We start from the raw sequence: 11,295 nt of genomic DNA, 5'->3' as shown, positions 1-11,295 counted from the left end.
TTTGTTTTTTGGGCTTTTTGACAAATTTAAAACATAACTTGGACGCTCCGCATGTTGCCCACATTCTGACGAGAAACAGTTTTTTCAAAGATATGAGTTTGCATCTTTTTCCAGTTGAAATGTTTCGCTCATTCATATTTGTGTAATTAGAGGAAGCAGCTGTTCAAGAGCAGTACAAACATACTAGAAAAAAGCACAAATAACAGCAGAGCAGTCATTTTGCACGATTTTTGGCAGCCGACAGACGGATGATACAGCAGATTATCACAGTCTGATGTAAAGATTATGCAGTGGATAAACAAAAAAACGTACAGCAACATGCACAAAAAATCCCCCTGCAAATCAAGTATTAAATTAAAGTATATTTCTGTACCAACTGCACTTTAAAAAATGTAATTACATCAAACACTCACATTATTTTTGAAGGAGGAAAACAGAACGGCTCTGGCCTTGGTGGGTGGAAGGAATAAGTCTCTTGAACATTGTTGTGGAAATGGATTCTTCAATAAAGATCATAAACACCCGTTCACATGTCTGCTTACATCCGATACACACATGTCTTTCTACATCTCACGCCGACGATGTTCTCTGTATCTAACCTGTACTAACACACTAACATCCTGACACTAACTCTTCTTTTACACTTTATTCTTGTATTAGGTTAAAATGTTTTTGTATAATTGCACTGTCGTTATTTGCTGCTCTGTGTGCCCTGAATTGCCCCCCGGGGACAAATAAAGTTTTTTGAATTGAATTGAATTGAACAGGATCAGCTTTTTCTCCGTGGTTCATTTTGACAAAGCATTTTCCTCTGCAGACAAAAATACGTTCACCCCTGCGTCCTCGCAAAACCCAGAGTCTAGCACGAGCCAAAACGTGCCCAGTCTGTTAGGGGAAGAGACTTGGTTGGTTGACGTCTTTAGACCAAACAAAAACATGCCTCAGACATTACAATTCTGAACACTCTGAACGTCTCTCATCACAAGGTCTCTAACACAGATGCACAAATAGACCATTATACCATCGTGAGTTAGTTATTTGCATTATCCATTGAGAAGGTGAGACAGAGGAGACACTGAACTGCGTCTGACCTGACAAAACTATGATTATGAATTACAAATATCCAAAATTCCCACAACAACATCTTGTGTCGTCAGGCGAGGTCCGTCGTAATAGTGACCACCGCCCTCAAAACATGAAGAAACATATTGAGTACAGATGCTTACGGGACATGAGAGGTTACTGAATACGACCCTCAGTCACCACATCCAAACCCAGCTGAACATCAATCCAGTGGAGTTTACAGGTAAAGCTGTTGTTGTTTCTGTAAATATTATATACGGTTACACTAAGGTGAGCTGCGAGGTGCCAAACTACTCTCAGTCTTAAATAATTGAAGTCACTGTGGAAAAACACCACTGATGTTCCACATTTATCCATTTTTTGCACTCGTTGCTGCAAGTCATGTTTGTATAACCGCTACACGTAATCTGCTTTGAAACATCCAAAGCAGGAACTGGCTGTGAAATAAAAATCAGCACAGCAAAGATTTTGGCTGAAGGTAACAAAAAATCATCCAAAAAAGAAAAACCACACACATTTTGATTATAGCTGTTGACAAAATTGCCTGAGTGCTTTGCTTCAAAATGGTGTATTTGGAGCAGATCCAATGAGAAGCGTTTCAGATCAGCACAGATAAAAAACAGAGCGAGCTGCCAGGACGTTTTGTCTTTGCTCAGCAGTCGGACTGCACTGCTGAGAGAAGTGGTCAGCTCAGCTTTTTCCAGACTGTGTGTCCATTAAACTTATCAGATCCCCCCAAACATGCAATATGCAATATGTTTTCTTTAATATCTGGTCTATAAAATGTCATACAATTGTGTGTGTTTACTCAGAGCATGTGGGGACCAAGGGGGAGAATGGTGTCCTGTTTGGGGATCTTAGAATTGCTTCTCTGCTCTTTGTGGATGATGTTCTGCCAGAAGAGTGTGAAGCAATCAGATTGAGAGTTATCACCTCCAAGTCTGAGGCCAGAAATCAGTGGATAGTTAGTTGATGGCGAAGTGAAGGAGCTCAAGTTTCTCTGCGTCTTGTTCAGGATTGAGGGTACAAGAATAGATGTAATGCAGGCATTGTGCCGGACCGTTGGGATGTAGATGAGCCGAGCCCGAAGGCAAAGCTTTCGATTTACCAGTCAACCTGTTCCAATCCTCACCCGCGGACAGCCAAAATGAGTTTCCTCCGTAGGGCGACTGGGCTCGCCCTCAGAGATAGGGTGAAGAGCTCAGACATCCGGAGGGAGCTCGGAGTAGAGTTGTGTCGAACGGAGCCCATTGAGGTGACTTGGACATCTGATCAGGATCCTCCACGGAGCCTTCCTTGAGGGTTTCCTAGCATGTCCAACTGGGAGGAGAAACCGCGGTAGACCCAGAACACACTGAGGAGATTACATCTCACCTGGCCTGGGAATGCCTCAGGATCCCTGTGGAGGAGCTGGAAAACGCTGCTGGGTAAAAAGACATCTGGATTACATTGCTTAGCCTGCTGCACCATGACGCGGCAATCAGAATAAACGACCAGACGGTCGCAGGGGGCGGTGTGTGTCGTCCGCAGCGCACTGACCACAAGAAGAATGACACATGTTTAAGATAATCTATAGATGGTCCAAGTACATCTAAGGTCTTTAGTTTTGCAGGTATTTGTTCATAAACCAAAGTATTGGACACACTGAAATTTCAGAGGATCACCAAAGTTAATAGGATTCAACCTCTGGGAACCAATGATGTCAACAAAACGTCATGAAAATCCATCCAGTAGTTGTTGAGATCCTGGAGCAAAGTGGTGGATTGACCAACCGTCCTTAGAATATATCTCAAATTGACTTAAATAAAATGATCAACTTTCAAAGTATTTGCAGATTAATATTCTACTGATTCACTAATTTGGTTCATCGACTAATCCTTTCACCTCTTAAATGGACCGCTTTTGTGAAACTGGGCTTTCACACACACACACACACACACACACCATCCATCATGGCTGTTGTATCAGCGTTGTCTCCTCTCATTGACAGACACAAACACACACACACACACACACGCACACACACACACACACACACAGCAGAGAGCATCTGGGCAGTCACTCTAAACCTTTAAATGCAGTCACCTTTCATCCTCTCAGACTAATTTTCCTCTTAGATTCAGGTTAAAGTCTGTTTTTCTTGTGTTTGGGAGCAGGGACATACAGCCACCTATGTTCAGTATATCAGAGGAGCGAGAGGTCTGTTTCATGAAATGAAAACACCACACTAGGCACAAGTGTAATTTTCTATCCCTGTGCCTCTGTGATCCCCTGAAGCTGTGCGACGGAGATTAGCTAAATTCATCTACTTCACAGAGTTTTGTTTTACCCATGGGCCCCAGGGTGGGAGATTACTTGGAAAATTAAACTTTCTTTTTTTTTTTTTTTTAAAGTTTCATAGTTTCCCTAGCCAACGCTGCCTTTGATGTCAGTATTCAGTGATAAAGCGGTTGCTATCTTTAACCCAAATCCAATTTCTGTTATCATCATCATCACCGTTTTTCTCTTTCTGGTTATCTCTGTTTTTCGGTATCTAGCACTCCTATTTTTCAGTTTATTGCATTTTGTGTGTAAACAACGCAGATGGACCAGTGTAATAATAAAGCAATATCATCCATGCACATGTTAGTACACAGCATGTGTGCCTGTTTGCTTCCACCAGCGTCTTTGTCTCTCTTTTTTTTCCTTTTAATAATTCCCCACGCAAGCCCATATGTGATCCTGGCTGAGAGTTGGCAACACGCTGATTTTTGCAAACGCCTGGTTGTCATGGCAACGCAGCGGCTCCTCCAGTATATCTCCCAATCCTTGACTCTTTGTTGTGTGCATGTCCAGAACAAAAGGCGGTGGAGGAGGGAAAAACAAAACAAAAAATAAAACATGGGAGAGGACCTGAATGAGTGAAATAAAATCACATATTTAAATCGCTGCAGGCCTGCTGCTGTCTGCCTGTCACAATGGATTTCTGCCAAATGGAAGAGCTTTGAAGATTAGCTTAAAACAAGCACACACACAAAGATGTTTTGCCATATTTATTATATGTGTGTGTGTGTGTGTGTGTGTGTGTGTGTGTGTGTGTGTGTGTGTGTGTGTGTGTTTGTGTTGAAGTTTTACCCAAAAGCACTTTATCAAATCCCATTACACCCATCCCCATACGTCGAGAGGATCCTGTCCCCACAGCTAAGACAGTTGGTATGGAAACGGCTCAGAAAAAGCTCCAAATCTCTCTTTTAACGGCTCATTACCAGTCGCTGCCATCCATTTATGTCTCTGCTATAGCAGGAAGGGACACCATTACTAACCCAAATCGCTGCAGGGAAGAGGAGGAATGTGTGAATGGGCTGGTGAGCACAGTGGTAATCATCCTGTTTGCTTGCCCCCTCCCCTGTAATATTTCAATTTCCTACCTCAGTTTATCTGACTTCCTTTTACTCGCAAACCTTTATTGTGCTGCTTTAAAGTGCCTTTGAGAAAACATGATTGGATACCTTGTTTTGCATCTGAAACACACTCCTAGAGATGAAGTAACAGGGCGGCTAAAGGAGAGCATTGGGTCCCATTCGCTCATTTGACATTTCACACCCCATGAAATCCAAAATCAAAAGGCAACGCGGCATCAATAAAAGCAAAAATGCCAAGGGTGTAAGAGCAAACGGGGGGGTAACAGACAAACAGATCACAGCTTTTTTACCACTCTGAGAAGCCGAATCCCCGCAGAGAGCTCTTGCATCCGTCTCTGCCGTTTCTCTCATCTCGCTGACAGCCGCAAAAAACAGAGATGGAGAAATCAGGAGCATGGCGGAGGACGGGATGGGAAGAGAGGGAACACACTGAGGGTGGAGCACAAAAAAGGGGAGAGCACATATGAGATAAAAGGGCTGGAGCTAAGAGGCCTTAAAGGAAAAGCTTGAGATGTTACACCAGCTAATCCTCAACCTGGCTGAATCATTTGGCCTGGGGTTAGTGAGATGTGACTGTGGCCTCACAAACACTTCTCTGTTTGTAAATATCCACTTAAGACTTTTATTAACGGGTGGTAACGATCATTTAACCGCAAATATACATTTTAAATGGAATAAAACAGTTGGAATACTCTCTAAACAGAATAAGAGATTAAAAAGAAAAACTGTATGTGATGAATACTGGAGGATTTACAGTCTTTTCATCTTTATTGTCTTGAGGCTTTTTAGGCGTCCTATTCAAAATGTCCCCCAACCTCATTTCCACTGCTGAGCTATTAGCAAGATTACAAGCGCTCCTGCGAGACTGTGGCTTTGGTACAGCGGCGCTTTGAGCTAAATGCTAATGCCACTATGCTCAAAAGTGGTTTTATTTCCCTCAAGAGTGTTTCGCCCTGTCATGCCCTGGGGTTAGATCTAGCCAATCACAGCACAGTAGAGCGGGAATAAGTGGATACGTCTAGATTCTGACCAGACGGCGGCGCTACAAAAAGATAAAATACTGGGCCGACAGAACGACATCCACACAGCCACTCTTCTAGCTACGGCTAAAAATGCAATTAGATGGAGGCCACAGATCCAAAGTTCCAGCCGAATAACCGTGGAGTCATTGCTATTGACTAACAACACTATTAAGTCCCTGAAATTACACACATCACATCAAAGGGACAACACAGAAGCGTGTGGTACATTCAGAGGGAAGATGAAGGTCTTTGTGTTCAGACCTTGCACCGTGGCAACTGAGGCTCTTTGGCAGCACACAGAGAAGCATCATGTGATCTTTGTTGCTGTGGACACATTTTTGTACCAAAGGAGCAGTTGTCTGATGATAATGTTCAAATGGCGGTGGTCATTTTTTGGTCTGTGGCTGTTTTTATGGTTCGGTCTGAGCCCCATGGTTACACCTAAGGTTAAAGCGTTCCAAATGGAGACTGTTTTAATATACATATTAACATAAATGTATGTAGAAATGATAAAAATGCATCACACATTACGATTGAAACACCCCCCACGACAAACACGCATTGCATTTCTGCTTTTGCATGAATCTAAGGGAAACAGAAAGTGATAGAAGAGTAAAGAGAGGGTGAAGAGGCTGACGCTGTACTCGTCATCCTCCTCTGGGGTCCGTATCAGCATCTTTTATCATGGGCTGGCAGGATGTTACTCAGAGAAAACATCCACCATGGAGAACGTGTTTATCCGTCTGCATCTGATAGTGAAGCTGAAATCTGACTGTGGAGCTGATCAAATGCTGTGTTTTATCTCTGTGCTCTGTTAATCTATACGAGCATGTTCCGTTATTTTTATAAAAACAATGCATGTTTATTTCTCCTGTGTTTAAATGTATAATTTACTGTAAATCTGTGTCTTCTTTGTTTGAATAAAAGGCAGACTTTTACTGTATGTGGGGTTATGTTGAGTTGAACAGGGAATTCAGCCTAAATTATGAGTCTATACTGCCACCTAGGGAGCTAAATACACATCATCATCATCATCATCATCATAACGCAGCTTACATGTCCTTTCCTCTGAAATGGTGCTTTTAATAATGCAGAGTTTTTAAAAGTGGGAGCTTGCTTTTTCAGGAGGGGGTGCAAACAAGGAGGTACAGTGAATGGAAGTGAAAAAATATTACATAAGTTATCAGAAGATCACAAAGAATAGTATGAATGTGTGTGATTTGGTTAAAAGAGATATTTCAGTAGTTTAGGGGAAATTTACTATTTTTCCACCTCTGAGTCAGAAACTAATGAATTTCTTAGGATGAACCTTTTTTTATATATATTTGGTGTAGACTAAAGTCCAACAGCAATATTAGGCTTTCTCACCTCAATCATTCAGTACCTATGGGATCAAATAACACAATCATGATCCTGGTGGTGTGGTGGTCAGCACTGTCGCCCCACAACAAGAGGGTTACTGGTTTGAATCCCTGCTGGGGCCCTTCTGTGTGGAGTTTGCATGTTCTCCCTGAGTCTGTGTGGGTTTTGTCCGGTTTCCTCCTACAGTCCAAAGACGTGCCTGTGTTAGGTTAATTGATGACCCTAAATTGCCCGTAGGTGTGAATGGTTGTCTGTCTCTATGTGCCCTGCGATAGACTGGCGTCCTGTCCAGGGTGTACCCCGCCTCACGCCTGATGTTAGCTGGGATCGCCTCCAGCCCCCCGCGACAACGACAACGACAAGCAGTTGAAGATGAATGAATGAATGAATGAATCATGACCCCATAGATATCCAGAAATTGAGTGAAAACTAACCAAATAAACTTAGAACATTACAGACTTTGACTCTACATGCTTCAATCTTGGTTGTTTTCAGATAATTCTGACATGGATATCATATTAAATTCTTACAGCCGGAGAATCAAGGGCTTAAAGAGTTCAGTTCAATTCACGAGCGCAGCTCATCCTCCATCTCTCGCTGTAGCCTCCTCTGTCCCTTCCCACCAAGGTCCTCTGAAAGATGACTCAGCTATTGACATGTTTTTTCGGTCTGGAGGAGCTTCGTCTTGCTCTTTCAGTTTGCTGCTCTGTGACGTCCAACTGCAGCTGTCAGGTTGGGTCAGCTACAGAGAGGTGAAAAAACATCCCCTCCCACTCTGTACACTATGTCTGTGAACACTGATGATCTGCTGTCTCTGTCCGCAAGACCACAAATCTGTGCGTACTTGGTATTTTTAGCAACTGTACACATTGTTTTAGCAAGAGTTAAACAAAGACATACAAGCAGGCTGTATTACTATTATATTACTGTTGAGGCAATGCATCATATTTCATGATATTATCAAATAACTCATGTTGAATCATAATCTAGATTGCCCTCAGAGTACAATAGCTCCCTTTGAAATGTATAAGAACATTTACTCAAGTACTGTATCGTACAATTTGGAGGTATTTGTACTTGAGTATTTACATTTTTTGGCTAGTTTCACTCCACTGTATTTTAGAGGTCAATCCCAGTGTTTTAAATTACCTAATAAACCACTCACTAGATTACCTTTGTTTCTGTTTTTGTTTTTACTGGTGAGTGAAACAAATCTCGCAGCTTCTCCCACAATTTGGCTGACGGCTGGTGCTAATTCCCAACCCTGCTAAATACTATTATACTCTTTACTACATTTTGATTGGACGCTATTGCAAATACACATTTGATTACATGATCAACTTAAGAAATGTGACACATTGTTATATGAAACTACCCAGTCAGGATTCAAAAATTGAAATTTGCTCCACTAGGCCTAACACGCTGCAAACACATTAATGCATATGATCTTATAGTAGTTTAATACTATATAGCCTCATACCACTATAGTAGTATTTTCACTTTTTACCATTTATGTACATTTTGATGATAATACTTACTTATTGCTATTTGTTTTGACTTTACTTTGCTCTGGACACTGAAAATGTAACATTAGCGTAAAAGTGTAAGGTTGAGCAAAAAGTAAAAACGTAAACACTCAAGGGTAATAGTACTCTCAACACATACATAACATATTCTGTTTAGATAGTTTCCCAACTATTTAACAGAAACAATCATAGGAAAAAATGCACAGTAGTAGCCTCGCTTTGTTGTGACTCTTGGAGCCTTCACACCCTATGGAAAATATGGTAAAATCGCACATGAACACCCCCTGATGTGGTAATTTCCATTGGGAGGCTCGTAGAATAGTTTCATTTCACAGTTGAGGAGATGAGATAACCTTTGACCTTTTCAACATGGCGGAGTCGTTTATTACAACAACAGTGTTGTTCAGCTGGTAGAGGAGATTATATTTTTAAAAAATCTACAATTCATGATCTATAAAAACAAAAACAGCCTTTTTATTTTTGATTAATCACCTTCTTGCTGTAGCAGACGACTTAGGCAATTCAAATATTGAATTAGCATTAACGTTAGTAAGTTAGGTCAACTTCGTTAGCATGAAGCTTATCATAGAAACGTTCTCACTAAACACACACACACACACACACACACACATACACACACAAATCAGCATTAATAAAAGAGCTGTGATAAAAAGTAGTACCTACACATTAAGCTCCAGCGAGGACATTTGGGGTGAAGATAAACGACGGATGTCAATATTTATATTAATACTTGGCCACAGATCTGAGAAAATGGCGGTCCGTTGCTAGGATCTCTGCAAGTTGTGGTTGCTACTAGCAACAGAATGTTCGACTGAAACCAACTGCTGTTGCCAGGATGAAATAAGTAAATACACTTTTGATTTCTTCCTTGAGTCATTTCTGTTAACAACGTTACAATTATGGAGGACTAAACATGACTTAAGTCTTTATAAGTAATAATAAATGTAGGAATAAATACAGCATTTAATAAGAAGGTGCTTAAATTACAGTTTAAATACATACATTCAATAAATAAACAAATAAATGCATGTATGAATGTATAAATAAATACAGGAATAAATAAATGCTTTACTTTTAGTTCTACATTTTTGTTAACATACATTTATTTATTATTTTCTTTCAGCAATTATTTATTCATTCATTCGTTTATTTCTGAATTTATCCCTGCATTTATGTATACATTTGTTCCTTTGTTTATTTATTTATTATTTTATTTCAGCATTTAATCATTTATTTATTTATTTATGCATTATTTATTTATTCCTGTATTTATTTCAGCATTTATTCATTTATTTATTTTTGCATTTAATTATGTATTATTTTATTTCAGCATGTATTTATTCACGTATATATATTAATTCCTGCATTTATTTATTTATTCCTGTAATTTTTTCAACATTTATTTATTATTTTATTTCAGCATTCATATATTTATTGATTCATGTATTTATTTCTGCATTTATTTATTTATGTATAAATGTAGTATTATTTTCATTCATTTATTTCTGCATTTATTATCTTATATATATATCTTATATATTATCTTATTTCAGCGTGTTTATTTATTCACTTATTTATTAATTGCGCATTTAACTATTTATTCCTGTATTTATTTCAGCATTTATTTATTCATTATTTTATTTCTGCATTTATTCCAGTATTTACGTATACATTTATTTATGCATTTATTTATTTATTCATTTATTTCTGCATTTATTCATTTATTTATGCATTTATTCCTGTATTTACGCATACATTTATTTATGCATTTGTTTATATATACATTGATTTATGCATTTATGTTTCGCATATAAACTATTCTTCAGGATATTGCGGCTGCAGCGCCCCCGTGTGTCACCATCACAAACACTCGGTGCGCTGCGGTTTCCAAGGGCGGAACCAAGAGCAGGTGTGGTGATTATTGACGGTCAAACCCACAGAGAGACACAGGGCTCAACCGGAAACTACACCGACTAATCTTCAAAATAAAAGCACAAGTTTCACCTTTGTGGAAGCAATATAGAATCACAGCCCCCTCTCCTTTATATTATATATACTGTATTGTTTTATTTCCCCGATGCGATGCTTTGTAAAATTATTTTGTTTATTTTATTATCTTAATAATTTATGTTTGTGTGTGATCTGATTGTTGTCTTCTATGTTGAAAAATGTACAATTAAAACTCCTCTCAAAGTACAAAAATCCAAATAATAAATACATGCAATAATAAATGTATAAATAAATACAGGAATAATTAAATAAATGTATGAGTAACGGTATAAATAAATACAAACAATAATTATATAATAAATACAAAAATAAATACAATAAAATAAATGCTTGACATTTATTTCTACATTTTTGTTAACCTGTAATGAACTGAATTGTTCTAAATAAATATAATAACTGGATCAAAATAAATATATCTTCATTTCACATTTGGTTTGATTCTGCAAAACAAAAACGACGAACTCTGTTGAAATGTAATTGTATGTTGGGTAAAATGTTTCTTCCACAATAATATAATTCTGAAATCATCCCCCAATTTAAATATTTTTTCCTGAATTAATTTAAAATAAGTGTCAAATCTCTAAAAATTGATGAATGGAACTAAAGCACAAAAAATATATAACCTTTTTAAACACTTCCCCACTGTTTCCTCTAAATAATTAAACTATTTTTAAATTAAAAATAAAAATTCAAACTATTAAACTATAAGAAAATGAAATATTTATTTATAATATAACTAAATATTTTTACTTTATTATATATGTACTGTGCACTTAATTTATTTATAACATTTTTAAACACGTCCCCACTGTTTCCTCTAAATAATTAAACTATTTTAAAATTAAAACTAAAAATGAAAACAATTAAACT

Source organism: Echiichthys vipera (assembly GCF_963691815.1).
Source record: "Echiichthys vipera genome assembly, chromosome: 18".
Taxonomy (NCBI): Eukaryota; Metazoa; Chordata; class Actinopteri; order Perciformes; family Trachinidae; genus Echiichthys; species Echiichthys vipera.
This window is presented reverse-complemented; position numbering follows the sequence as displayed.